Raw genomic sequence first — 12,293 nt, forward strand, 5'->3', positions numbered from 1 at the left:
AAGAAGCTAGAAAAATAAAACTTCAGCAAATTAAACCCAAAGAAAGTAGACGAAAGGAGACAATAGAGGAGAGAGCATAAATCCGTGATATAAAAAGTAAACATACAGTAAAGAAAATTTGAAAAGATTAATGTTGAGTATTTGGGTACGTTAATAATCTTGAGAAAACCCTAGCAAAACTTATCAAGAGGAACAAGAGAAAACACATATTATCAATAAGAATAAGAGAGGAGGGAACATGACTATATATCCCATAGACATTAATAAAGTTAGATATTATGAACAGCTGTACAACAATGAATTTGACAATTTGCATGAAATGAATAAAATTATTTGAATAGCACAACTTCCCAAAACTCACACAAAAAATATTTGAAAATCTGAAAACTACAACATTTGATAAGGAAATTGAACCCATAACTAAAAGTCTTTCCTCAAGGAAAGTTCATTACTCAGATGACTTTACTGAGAAGTATTCAAATATATAAGGAAGAAATAATACTAATTTTACAAATGTTTCCAGATCATAGAAAAAGAAGGGATACTTTCTAATTTGTTTTATGGGGCTAGTATAACTCTCACAACAAACCCGATGGAAACATTACCAGCCAACATCTCTTAGAAACAGACACAAAAATCCGCAGAAAAATTTTAGCTCTGTGAATTCAGTTATGTATAAAACTGATACTTTATGTGATCAAGTGGGATTTGTCCAGGAACATATTAGGTTGTTGCATTAGTTTTTGTCATTAGTTTGGCAAAAACCGTAATAATTACTTTTGCACCTACCTAATAAAATTGACTTAATATTTCAAAATTAATGGATATAATTCACACAATAACAGAATAAAAGAAATAAATCATCTAACCATCTCGATAGATATAGGAAAATTATTTAAAATACAAGAACTATTCATGAAAAGATTTCTTAAGGAGAACATACAACGCATTACCCATAGGCAAAAAGTTTGATAAAATTAAGAATTTTCTGTTCAAAAAATGCATCATTAAGAGGGTGAAAAGGCAAATCACAGATTGGGAAAAGATATTTGCATTACGTATGTCTGACAAAGAACTGGTATCCAGAGTGTATAAGGAACTACTACAAATTGATAAGAAGAGATAATCCATTTTTTAAAAATGGGCAAAAGGTTTGAATAGGTATTTGACAAAAGAGAATATTTAAATGTCCAATGAACATGTGAAAAGGTGCTCAACATCATTAATTACCAAAGAAATGCAATGAAAATTATAAAATTACAATGGGATGCCACAACACACCCACCAGAATGTCTAAAATTTAAAAGTCTGACAATACCAAGGGTTGCCAAAGACACGGAATAACTAGACCTCCTATACATTGCTGGTGAGAGTGTAAATTGGCACAACTGCTTTGGAAAATTACTATTTGGTGGTATCTGCTAAAGCTAACCACACACCTTACACTGTGACCCAGTAATTCTACACTTAGATATATACTCAAGAGAAATGATTTCATATGCCCACAAAAGGACATATCCAAGAATGTTCATAGAAGAACATGCATATATTCTTTGTTCGTAATAGAAAAAACTGGAAATAACCCAAATATCCATCGATAGTAGAATGGATAAATTGCAACATATTCATACACCACCATATCATATAGCCATAAAAAAGACAACTGTTGCATGCAATAACATGGCTAAATCTTATAGACATTACATTGAGTGAAAGACGCCAACATACAAAAGTATGTACTAGTTGATTCCATTCATTTAAAGTTCAAGAACAGGCAAAATTTATTATGGTGTTAGAAACTAGAATATTAGTTTCCTATTCAATAGGCGTATTGACTGGGAAAGTGGCAGCAGGCCTTCTAGGGGCTGAAAGTGTCCTGTGTCTTGATCTGGGTATGGCCACTCATGTATATACAAAAGTAACAATTCATCAGACTACACCTTTGAGATGCATTTAAGATTTGGGAACATTATCCCATGCATTTTGTATCTTCTAAAATTGCTCCAACTAGGAATCTGTCACAGCAATCCAGGCAAGGTAGATTCTCTTGGATGAATTGTGAGCCATGGACTAAAGCAAGCAGACAGGCATGCAGACATTTGAAATTGTTGCCATCATAAACCTGGCCAGTGGCTCCCCACTCCTGCTCCCAATTCTGACCAAAGCCCTCTCCCTCCTTCTCAATTTAAGCCACAATGCAGAGAAAAGAAAAGGAAGGAAAAAGAGGAAGAAGTAAAGAGGAAATAGTGGGCAGGGGACAACAGAGTGAATTAGATTTGTTCATAAATTGGGGAGCAAAATTAGAGCTGCCAAGGGGAGGACTAGTGCCAACCCTGAATCACATGGTCACACAGTCACCTTGGAGTACAGTCAGCCGCGATGGAGTTTGGCTCTGGGCACGTATCCATAGGGCTGTGAAGTCCTATGGGAACAGGCTGGAGAGTGAGGAATTCTTCCGTTTTCCTCCTACCAGGGGTCAGAGGCAGAGGAAAAGAGGCTGTATACGACAGCACGTGCTACCCACCCATAAGTCCAATCTTACGGACATCGGAGGCTTAAAGAGTCTGTTTCTGGCAGTCCTGTAACAATGCCAGCTGTTTAAAATCTGACTCCATTGGTCCTGAGATACCCTCTCAGAGACACTCAAAGCTATATGGAGTTTTTAAACTTTTATACACTTATTCACTGTCACAAAAAATGAAGATGTTCATTAGATAAACTACACACACACACACACCACACACTCTTAAAGTCCTGAGAAGTCTCTTAGAAAAGATCCAGTTGTGAGTTTGCGGGAATTGAATCTTATACCCTTGGAGCTGCATTTGACAGTAAAACTTCACTTAACACAAAGATCTTTCCAAAAGATATTGGGCTTCAGTTTCCTGGATGATACAGTACAGGACACAATAGTCTTTCTTGTGGCCAACTCTTGATGTTTGAAACATTTCTAAAAGCTATTAATGTGTTCTCTCCCCCATCCTTTTCTAACTTATTAGGTAAAATAGCCCTATCATAATTAAATTTCTCCTTCAAGACCCAGGATGTTGGGGTCTCAGCCATGATGCTTATCATTCCACAATGATAAATTTGTCTTCACCCAGGATTAGACGTATGGTTCCCGGCCCATACCTTAGTGAAATATATCCTTTAAATGAACGTCTACCCCTGTCTCTGACCCCCCAAATTTGTGCCTTTTTTTCTAAGATGTTTTTAAAAATCCAGTTTAGTGAAGATCTGGGTTAATTTCAGCTTCAATTTACTGTAAGATTTTGAGTTTCTGAAAGGAGTAAGGATAGAGAAAGAGGGAAAGACAAGGAGTACCTGGAGAGTCACGATTCCTTCCTGTCTGCCTCTGCCCAGTTGCCTACTCCACTGGCCAATGGTGATTTAACATATGTTCAAGTCCATCTTCCAACCTACTCACTGGAAATGGGGTACAATGTCCATAGGGAGCTTTGCCTCCCACCAATATGGATGGAAACACCAGAATCTCTGCAGAGCCCAGCAGAGAAACAGAGGCAGCTGGTCTACCCAGGGAGATGAGCAAAGAAGGGGTGGGAGAAGCAAATTCTTGGTCTGAAGACTCCTTCTCCTTCCTGATTCCTGGCTCATTCCTCCCACTCCTCTTATTATAGCAGCAGCACCAAGCCCAGCTCCTATGTATATGGCTACCATGTAGGTACCAAACCGGAGGCTTTTCCAGTTGTGAAGTGATAGTCACACCAACGTCAAAGGTCTAGCAGTGACCTTGAAGGTCATTTCAGGGGAGCCATCCATATCCGATGATGGATTAGTTAGCAATGCCTCCTTGAGGAATTTCCCTGCTTTTTTCCATGGTTAAAAAATAATCTAAAAATTTGCATAATTGCATTTCTGTTTCCCATTTGAAAGGATAAAGTGAAGTGCCATGTTTCCACCAAAGGACGTCCGGCCAACAAGCTCCGGCCCGGAGGGCTTCTCTGGGCCTGCTGCTGCATTACAGCCATGTCGTAGGCAGTCCAGGGCCACTGGCTGCCTGTGTAGACCCAGTCAGTGGGTGGAGGAGAGAGACCTTCAATATATGGCTCAATGGAAATTCCAAATAGACAGAAAACAGTCTTAAATCTGATAGATGAAATTTCTATAACTTCTTGCTAAAATAATATAAGATTTTGGATAGGTCTTTAAAGGGCAATTTGACAATAAATATTGAACACGTTCCAGACAATTTTTTTGAGACAGAGTTTCACTCTTGTTGCCCAGGCTGGAGTGCAATGGCGCGATCTTGGCTCACCACATTTGCCTCCTGGGTTCAGGCAATTCTCCTGCCTCAGCCTCCTGAGTAGCTGGGATTACAGGCATGCACCATCATGCCCAGCTAATGTTTTGTATTTTTAGTAGAGACAGGGTTTCTCCTTGTTGGTCAGACTGGTCTTGAACTCCTGGCCTCAGGTGATCTGCCCCCCTCAGCCTCCCAAAGTGCTGGGATTACAGGCGTGAGCCACCTCACCCGGCCCAGACAATTTTTTAAAACTTATTTTTAACTAGAAGAGACATGGGTAGAAAAAGAAAGTAGAATAGCCTGTGCATCCCACTATCAGCCAGTAATAATAATAATAATTGCTATCATTTATTAATATCTCCCACATACCAGATGCTTGACACACATACATTATCAAACCCAATAAAGAAATTGAGACTGAGGATGTGAAGGGGGCCTTGCTCAACGTCTTTCAGGTTGGAAATAGTAGGAGGGGATTTACACCCAGGTTTCTCTGCTCCAGGGTTAAAGTACTTCATGTAATGTCACAGTGCTCTCACCGTAGGTATGTGGTTATCTCCAAGACTAAATGTCAGAGATCTCTTGTTTTTTTAGTCACTGGGTATCTCCTTCAGCTGGTTCTGAGAGCAGGTGTCTTAGTTTGGGCAACTATAACAAAATACCATAGACCAGGTGGCTTATATAAAACAGAAATTTATGTCTCACAGTTTTAGAGGCTGGGAAGTCCAAGATCAAGGCACTGGCAGATTTATTAATAGCATCTGGTGAGAGCCTGCTTCTGCGTTCATACAGGACTTTCTCATTGTGTTCTCACATGGTAAAAGGGGGAAATAAGCTCTCTGTGGTCTCTTTTATTAGGGCAATAATCCTGTTTGTGAGTGCTCTACCCTCATGATCTAATCACCTCCCAAAGGATCTACCTCTAAATACATTGGAGATTGGGCTTTAATATATGAATTTTGAGGGTATACAGACATTCAGTCTATAGCCGCTGGTACCTATGAAGATAGATGTCTTCAGGATCCAGCCTTATGCAAATGATTATTTTGAAATTGAGAAACTCTGCCTACTTCTCTTTACACTTTTATTGCTCTCAGCATCTGTCCAATTCAAAGAACTGCATGTTGTGGGCATTTTTGGCAGGAGTTCAAATGCAACTAATAAGGGCTGCATCTTTCTCCCACCTTTGGGATCTGCTGGTATCCATGGATTTGTCTAGGAGTGTTTGTATTTTAACTGGGGTAAGGAGGAGGACTTCTGGTAGTGGGAGCAGACCATGGGATAAATGGGGGAGGAAGAGGGTTGATAGGATTTGCCACTTAGCTGATCCCTTGGATAGAGTAGGAGCTACTGTGGTTGAAGGAATGAGAGTTGGAATGGACAGATTTGGTTCTATAAGGGATCTTGTTAGACTCTGGGCAAAGTCATAGCTGATTTGGGGCTCAGATGACAAAGGAAGGAGACAATAACACCCAGAAGGGGTCCGCCACCTTTAGACCAGAAGACTTGGAGAGCACTGTGGTCATGCAGGTGGCCCCTGGGGCTCTGATGATGGGAGTGTCCACAACAGGCACCTCGTGACGCTATAAGGACCCAGATGTGAGTAAGTGGAGTTGCGGCAGGAGGGGAAGTGGGGACAAATGCCACGTGGTGACTGCCACTGCATGACTGTGAGAATCCTCTTAGGGACTCCCAGAAAAATGTGTGGGACAGTCAGCAGAGAGTGATAGTCCAGTTGAAGCCAGATAGGGATTACGCTACCATCATTTTGGTGTAAAAAGGAGTGCCATTTATTCTGTAGTAATACACAGATTTGAAAGTTGAAAGGAGCTCAATTAAATATAATATTCCCACTGATCAGATGACCTGAAAACCTATCACTCAAGTTGATGGGAAACAGCAGGAAAACATGCTCAGACTTCCAGACGCCTCTACTGGATATACCCCCAATCCACTTTTCCATTTATAATTACATGTATTAACAAGTTCATGGTGGTGATGCACGAAGCAGCATATTAGTAATCAGACTGTCTTTGATGGTATAGTTAATGCTAATGTGATGATTATGTGCGAACATTTAAATATATGACACTCATTATCAAAAATTGATTTAAGGACAAGATATCAGTTTTTCCCCCCTTCTAGATTCTTTCATGTTCTTTGTCTCTAAGTTCTTACGAATTCAATAGGCACATATCTAACTCATTCCTTAATGAAAGGACCTGGCTGGCATTCTGTTTGCTGTGACTGCCAGTCATCCTCAGTTCTCTGGAATCCCTGGGACAAACAGTTTTTCTCCAGGAAAGGCCCTGCTCCTGCCCATGAGAACTGGAATAAGAAATTGAAACGCAAGGGACAGCATGGAGAGGAGAAAGACTGGCTGGGTGGGATGAGGTTTGCACAAAGCAGTTAACCTCTCTGGGATTCAATTTCTCACTTATAGAGTTGGATAAAGCTGGGCATGGTGGCTTATACCTGCAATCTCTGCACTTTGGGAGGCTGAGGTGGGAGGATCCCTTGAGCCTAGGAGTTTGAGACCAGTCTGGGCAACATAGTAAGACCTTATCTCTAGAAAAAATGAACAAAATTGTCTGGATGTCATGATGCATGCCTGTAGTCCCAGCTACTCAAGAGGCTGAGTTGGGAGGATTGCTTGAGTCCAAGGAGGTGGGGTTGTCAGTGAGCCAAGATCACACTCCTGCACTCCAGTCTGGGTGGTGGAGTGAGACCCTGTCTTGGAAAAAAAAAAAAAAAGATAAGATAAATGAGATGATAATCAAATGTCAACTGATAGAGGACAGAGTGAATAAATTATGGGGGATACAATGAAATACTGCACAACTCTTAGATCAAGACAGGTAGATCTCTTTGTTTTGACAGGTGCAAAATTTGTTGTTTGATAAAAATATTTCACATATATTATGATTCTATTTTTAAAAAATAATTAAAATATGCACATGAACAAAAGCTGCCTGGGGGAGTATGCACTGAACCACTATTGATATTTAACTCTGAGAGGTGAGACTATTGCGGACTTTTGCTTATTAGAGCAAATATTTCTGTAATATTTTGAACATCTTACAATATGCAAATATTTCTTTTGAATGCATGTAAGTAATATATAAGTAAAAATTATAAGTATATTATAACTTAAGTATATAAGTAATATAAGTAAATATAAGTAATATAAATCTTATATTTGTTGGGGTCCGCGTGTTTCCTAAACAAAGGAATGAACACACAAGACAACACAAGACAAGACAAACATGGCGGCCGCCTCGAATGGCGCGCTCTGCTTTATTTTATACAGTCGTTTGTGGAATGTTGCCAAGTCACAAGACACATTGTTGTTTTTCTGACCTTTCCTTGACTTTCTGGATTTTCAAGATGTTTACACATAAACAAGCCCACAACGCCCTGCTTCGTTTGCAAGAGCAGGACTTACCGGGAACGCCCTGCTTCGTTTGCAAGAGCAGGACTTCCTTTGCGAGCACGTAGTCCTCTACATATATTTACTTATAAGTATATAAGAAAATATAAGTAAAATATAAGTAAAAATTAACAAAAAACTAGAGCCAAACCTGGCTGTTCCCCATGTTCCCTTAATGCTTGAAATATTAGGTTAGTGAAAAAGTATAACTGTGGCTTTTGCAATTTTATAGCAAATACTTCCGCACCTGTATTTTTTAGAAATACTTAGAAAACCTGTAACACTTTTCTAAGGCCACTGTCCTTTCTGCAGCTCTGTGCCATCATGGGAATTTGGGACAAACCAGGTCTTTGAGGGTGCTAAGAAATATTATTTAGAGCACAAAATCAGGGTTGGAGCAATGGGAATGAACTGCCCATGTACGGTTTGTATGAAATGTATGTGGAAAACACAACAGCTTTGCGGGTGCTTGTGGGGCAGCGGGATCTGTTGAGTAGCTCGTAGATAACATTGTCCTTGATGCTCTAAAGGAGGAGCGGCATCTTCCTTCCTCTGGCCTGAGCAGGTACCCAGCCTTTCCCAGGCGGGCCTCTCTGGCTTCGTTTGCTATGATGTTTCACAGTAAAAAAATGTCACCTGCCAGGCACATGGGAGGTAACTCCCTGACCCATCTTGGCTTTGTTTGGGGAGCTAGGCCTTTGGAGAAGCCATGTGAGGTTGCAGAGGTGGCTCATGCTAGAAGGTGAGCTTGAGCTCCCCCAGGACTGGGAAGGGATGGATCGGATATGCCAGCTGCAGTCCACAAGGGCTGTACACATGTGGGCTGCTGTGGAGAAACTACTAAACCCAAGGTCTGGGGTGCAGAGGTGTGAGGGAGTCTCTAAGCCATCAGTGTGGGGAAGGGTGCTGGGGAGCACTCCTGGGTCCACTCAGGCATCTGGGGATGAAGACTAGCCCTATGGGCGCATCACTTGGCAGAGGAGGCAATTATTTTCTGGAAAAACGTGTCCTGTTGGGCCTGGACTTGGAGGACTGGGGACACAAGGTGGGAGGTCAAGAGAAAGAAGTCAGGGAGGAGGCTGAGGGTGAGGTTGGGGTGAGGGGGCACTGGGAGATGTGGTGGAGAGTAGAGATGCAGGGAAGACCCAGAAGCCAAAGGCTGAATTGGAATCAGAAGCCAGGCAGGAACCAGACAAAGAGCTGTATTGGACAGGACCAGAGTACTGAAAGATGACACTGACTGTCACCATGTTCCAGGCATTGTGGTAAGCATGAAGCTTTTTGTGGACTATCTCATTTCTGCCTCTGCAAGCCTATGAGGTAGTTGTCACTAATGCCCCCGGCTATAGAGTGTGCGGTGCCTGGGTACCCCAAACAGAGCTGCTGCAAGTGGAAAATGTCTTTGAAGTCTACTGTTTGGTCTTTAAAAATTGTAGGGACTTTTGTATCCTACTGGATAACACATATGCGTTTGTTTAAATTTAAATGTCTTTAAAATTGCTGCCATTTTCCTCCTAAATCTTTGAATAAGTGTGCCATGTTTCTCCTTCTGTTCAAACCCTTAGATCACCACTGGGCACCCTCTGGGATTCACTGGGAGACTGACACCCCACATTGCTGACTCATTCAAGGCCCTTCTCAAGTGGTTTCGATCCGCATTTCCAAGGCTTTCGCCCCTACTTCCCTAACATGCCCTATGATGCTGCTGTGGAGCTCTGTTTGTTGCTCTAGGACCAAGGAAGGCACAGTTCAGCTTCCCACCTTGGCTCTTGCTGTTTCCTACCCTTGGAATGCCATATCCCTCTAACCCATGTCTCCCAGGCTGGCTTTCCAGGCTCCTCTGGGACACGCTACCTACTTCCATCCTCAGGACCCAGAAAGCACGTGCCTGTGGCAGTCACCAGTCATGCATCTTCTTTTGGTATGTGCCTGATGTTCCAGATGGTCTGTGAGGCAGGGACCTTGTCTTGTCCTCTGCTGATCCCGAGTCCACACAGCACATGGAGCAGATTACTCCCTGGAGCGTGTGTGGATCCAGCCACCTCCTCTTCCAGGTCAGTTCAACCTCCCAGAGCGCCATCCTCAACATGGCCAGAAGATGGCACCAAGGCTTCTGCAGTGCCGCCTGGCAGGTTTGTGTGTTTGGCTCCGGGCTGAAGGAGAGAAGCCTTATAGGTTTTGCCCGCCATCTATGACAGTCCCTTTTCTTGAGTCAGGCAGAGGCGTCCCTCTGTGATTTTTACCTGTTTGGGCAGGAGGTGAATCCTGGCTAATTCAAGTTTCTAGAAGAATCCCAGGATTCCCTGTCCATCTCAGAGAGGTGCCAGGGAAGACGAGACGGCAATGGAACGCCGGGCAGTGGAGAAATCACACCCATGTGAGCCCTGGCCTCCTCGCCCGGGTGAGCCTCAGCACTGTTCGCCTCCCGAGGAGGAGCTGCATAAGCTACGTTTTAGCAATTGAGGTGACCCCTGTCCCCCACTTCAATCCAGACATGACCCAGTTTGGGCAGGAAAATGCCTGGTGGGCAGAGTTTGACTTTCCCCCCAAAGGAAGTTGCCTGGTGAGGTTAGAAGAGACAGGGCTTCGGAGTCAAACTGGAAGCTGAATCCTGACTCCAAAAGCAAGTGGTGGCCTGACAGGTTAGCCACTTTCTGGTGTTGAGCTTTGGGCAATCTTAATGTTCCTGTCTGTAAAATGGGGTTGAGGGCATGAAATAAGAGATCATGGGAACACGTCTAGCACGTGTCTTGCATGGTGGTGAATACCGCTAGTCTCCTTCCCCATTCTGCACACAGAACAGGGCAGCTGCTGTTGGTGAAGACGTATGTTTTTGGTATAGCTGAGAGACATCTACATGCAGACCTATATTTCCACTATATATAATGCATCAACAATGGCATCTGTGGTTAACAAATACCCATGGAATACATGAATGAATTACAAGCAGAGATATGCAACATTTGTAATTTAATTACACACTTACATTTAAAAATATTTTTAACGTTAGACCTGGAAGAGCTCATAGAGATTATGTATTATAAAGTGTAAAGCAAACATTTTCTCAAAACTAAGACTTTGTATTTGTCCAGAACTTTATATAATATGAAGTGCATTCATTTACCTTTGCTCCAATGGGCTTTTATGTTGGTCTTGTGAACTAAGCAGGGCATGTATTATTATCCTCATCTTACAGAGGAGGAAACCGAGGCACTGAGCACTCGGATCAGATCCCTGCCAATGCATCATTATTGAGTCCAACAAGCATTTGCTGGTCCCCTCTTCTGTGCAGGGCACTGTATAGAGGAGAGGAAGGGGCTTGGAGAAAGTGAGACATGGCTCAGCCCTTGGGAGATCAAGGCAGAGCAGGCCCAAGAGGTCCCAAGCTCCTCCTACCACATCAGGCTCCTGATCACAGTGGCTGGTCAGGAAGCTTTCACTTCCACGTGGTAGAAGAGCAGTTCCAATGAGCTAAGCAAAATAGGCACTTCATGGGCTTTTATGTCCTTTGAAATTAAGAAATGGAATTGGCATCAGGCATAGCTGTATATAGGAACTCAAAGGTGATCACTGGGATTCTTTTTTCTCATTTCCATCTCTTGACTCTACCTTTCTCTTTATGTTGTTTTCCTTTTCTCTGCCAGCAAGAGGCTTCACCAGGGGGCCATAGAAGACAGCCATCAGCAAGCCTGACACAGGTACAGCAGTACCTGACCTTGAAGGCAATAGACAACCTTTTCCACCTGGGTAAAACTCTTTCCCTAGTGCTTGTGCTTAAGTCATATGCTCACTCCTGGACTAAAGTGAATGGGGCACTCTCATTAGCCAGCCAGAACATGTGCTAACCTCTGTGGCAGGGCACCATGACTGATTGGTACTGCGTGGAATAGGGGAAGGGAGGTTGCCTACAGGAGGGGATAATGGGATGACAACCAATAACTGCCTACCACACATATTACCCTGTTCTGCTTACCAGGGGGGCCAGTGGCTCTTAAGAGATACGAAGGGGTCCTGTCTCAGAAGAAAAGCAGTAATTGACCAGAGATGAAACATTTTCCCTGGGATGATGGGGTGCTGGCCCTGTGCCTGTGTAGGGCATCCCAGGTAGGCACCTTGGCAGCATTAGGGCCTGACCCGGGGAGGGATGCCCTAGGAAATGACAAGTGGGTAGGAAGATGCTCCATGCATTGATCTGACCACACTGCTGGAAAGTGCAGCTGTATTACCTTAGAAAAATAGAAGTCAGCTGTTTAGGAACATCATCTGATAAGGCCATTAGAGATTGTCTAAGCCAATGGTGTGAAATATATTACTTAGCAGCTGTATCAGTTAGCCATTACTGCAAAACAAAAACAAAAAGCAAAAATGAAAAGACAAACAAACTCCAAATCTTGGTGACTTAAACAGAAAGCATTTACTTAATTCGTGAATGTGCAGGTTGGTTGAGCTGTTCTTATCAGGGGCTGGATTTACTCATGTGTCTGCGATCAGTTGCCTATCTGCTTCTGTAGGAGGATTGGCTAGCTGTCAGCTGAGTCTTTCGCATGTATAGGAGCTCAGCTGGGAAGGCTGGAGTGGATCATGATTGTTGTGGTCTTT

At 42.9% G+C, this 12,293-nt stretch overlaps 1 long non-coding RNA gene across 2 annotated transcripts in view; it reads left to right on the forward strand.

Annotated features, from left to right (window-relative positions):
* LOC103887770 overlaps positions 1–11,442 on the forward strand; it is a 47,358-nt gene extending 35,916 nt beyond the window's left edge. For both annotated transcript variants that reach the window (XR_004176878.1, XR_001891589.3), the window contains one exon: positions 9,565–11,442. This is a non-coding gene — a long non-coding RNA (uncharacterized LOC103887770). The remainder of the gene's footprint in view (positions 1–9,564) is intronic.
* Positions 11,443–12,293: the final 851 nt, after the last annotated feature.

This window comes from Papio anubis, chromosome 11 (genome assembly GCF_008728515.1).
Source record: "Papio anubis isolate 15944 chromosome 11, Panubis1.0, whole genome shotgun sequence".
Lineage (NCBI taxonomy): Eukaryota > Metazoa > Chordata > Mammalia > Primates > Cercopithecidae > Papio > Papio anubis.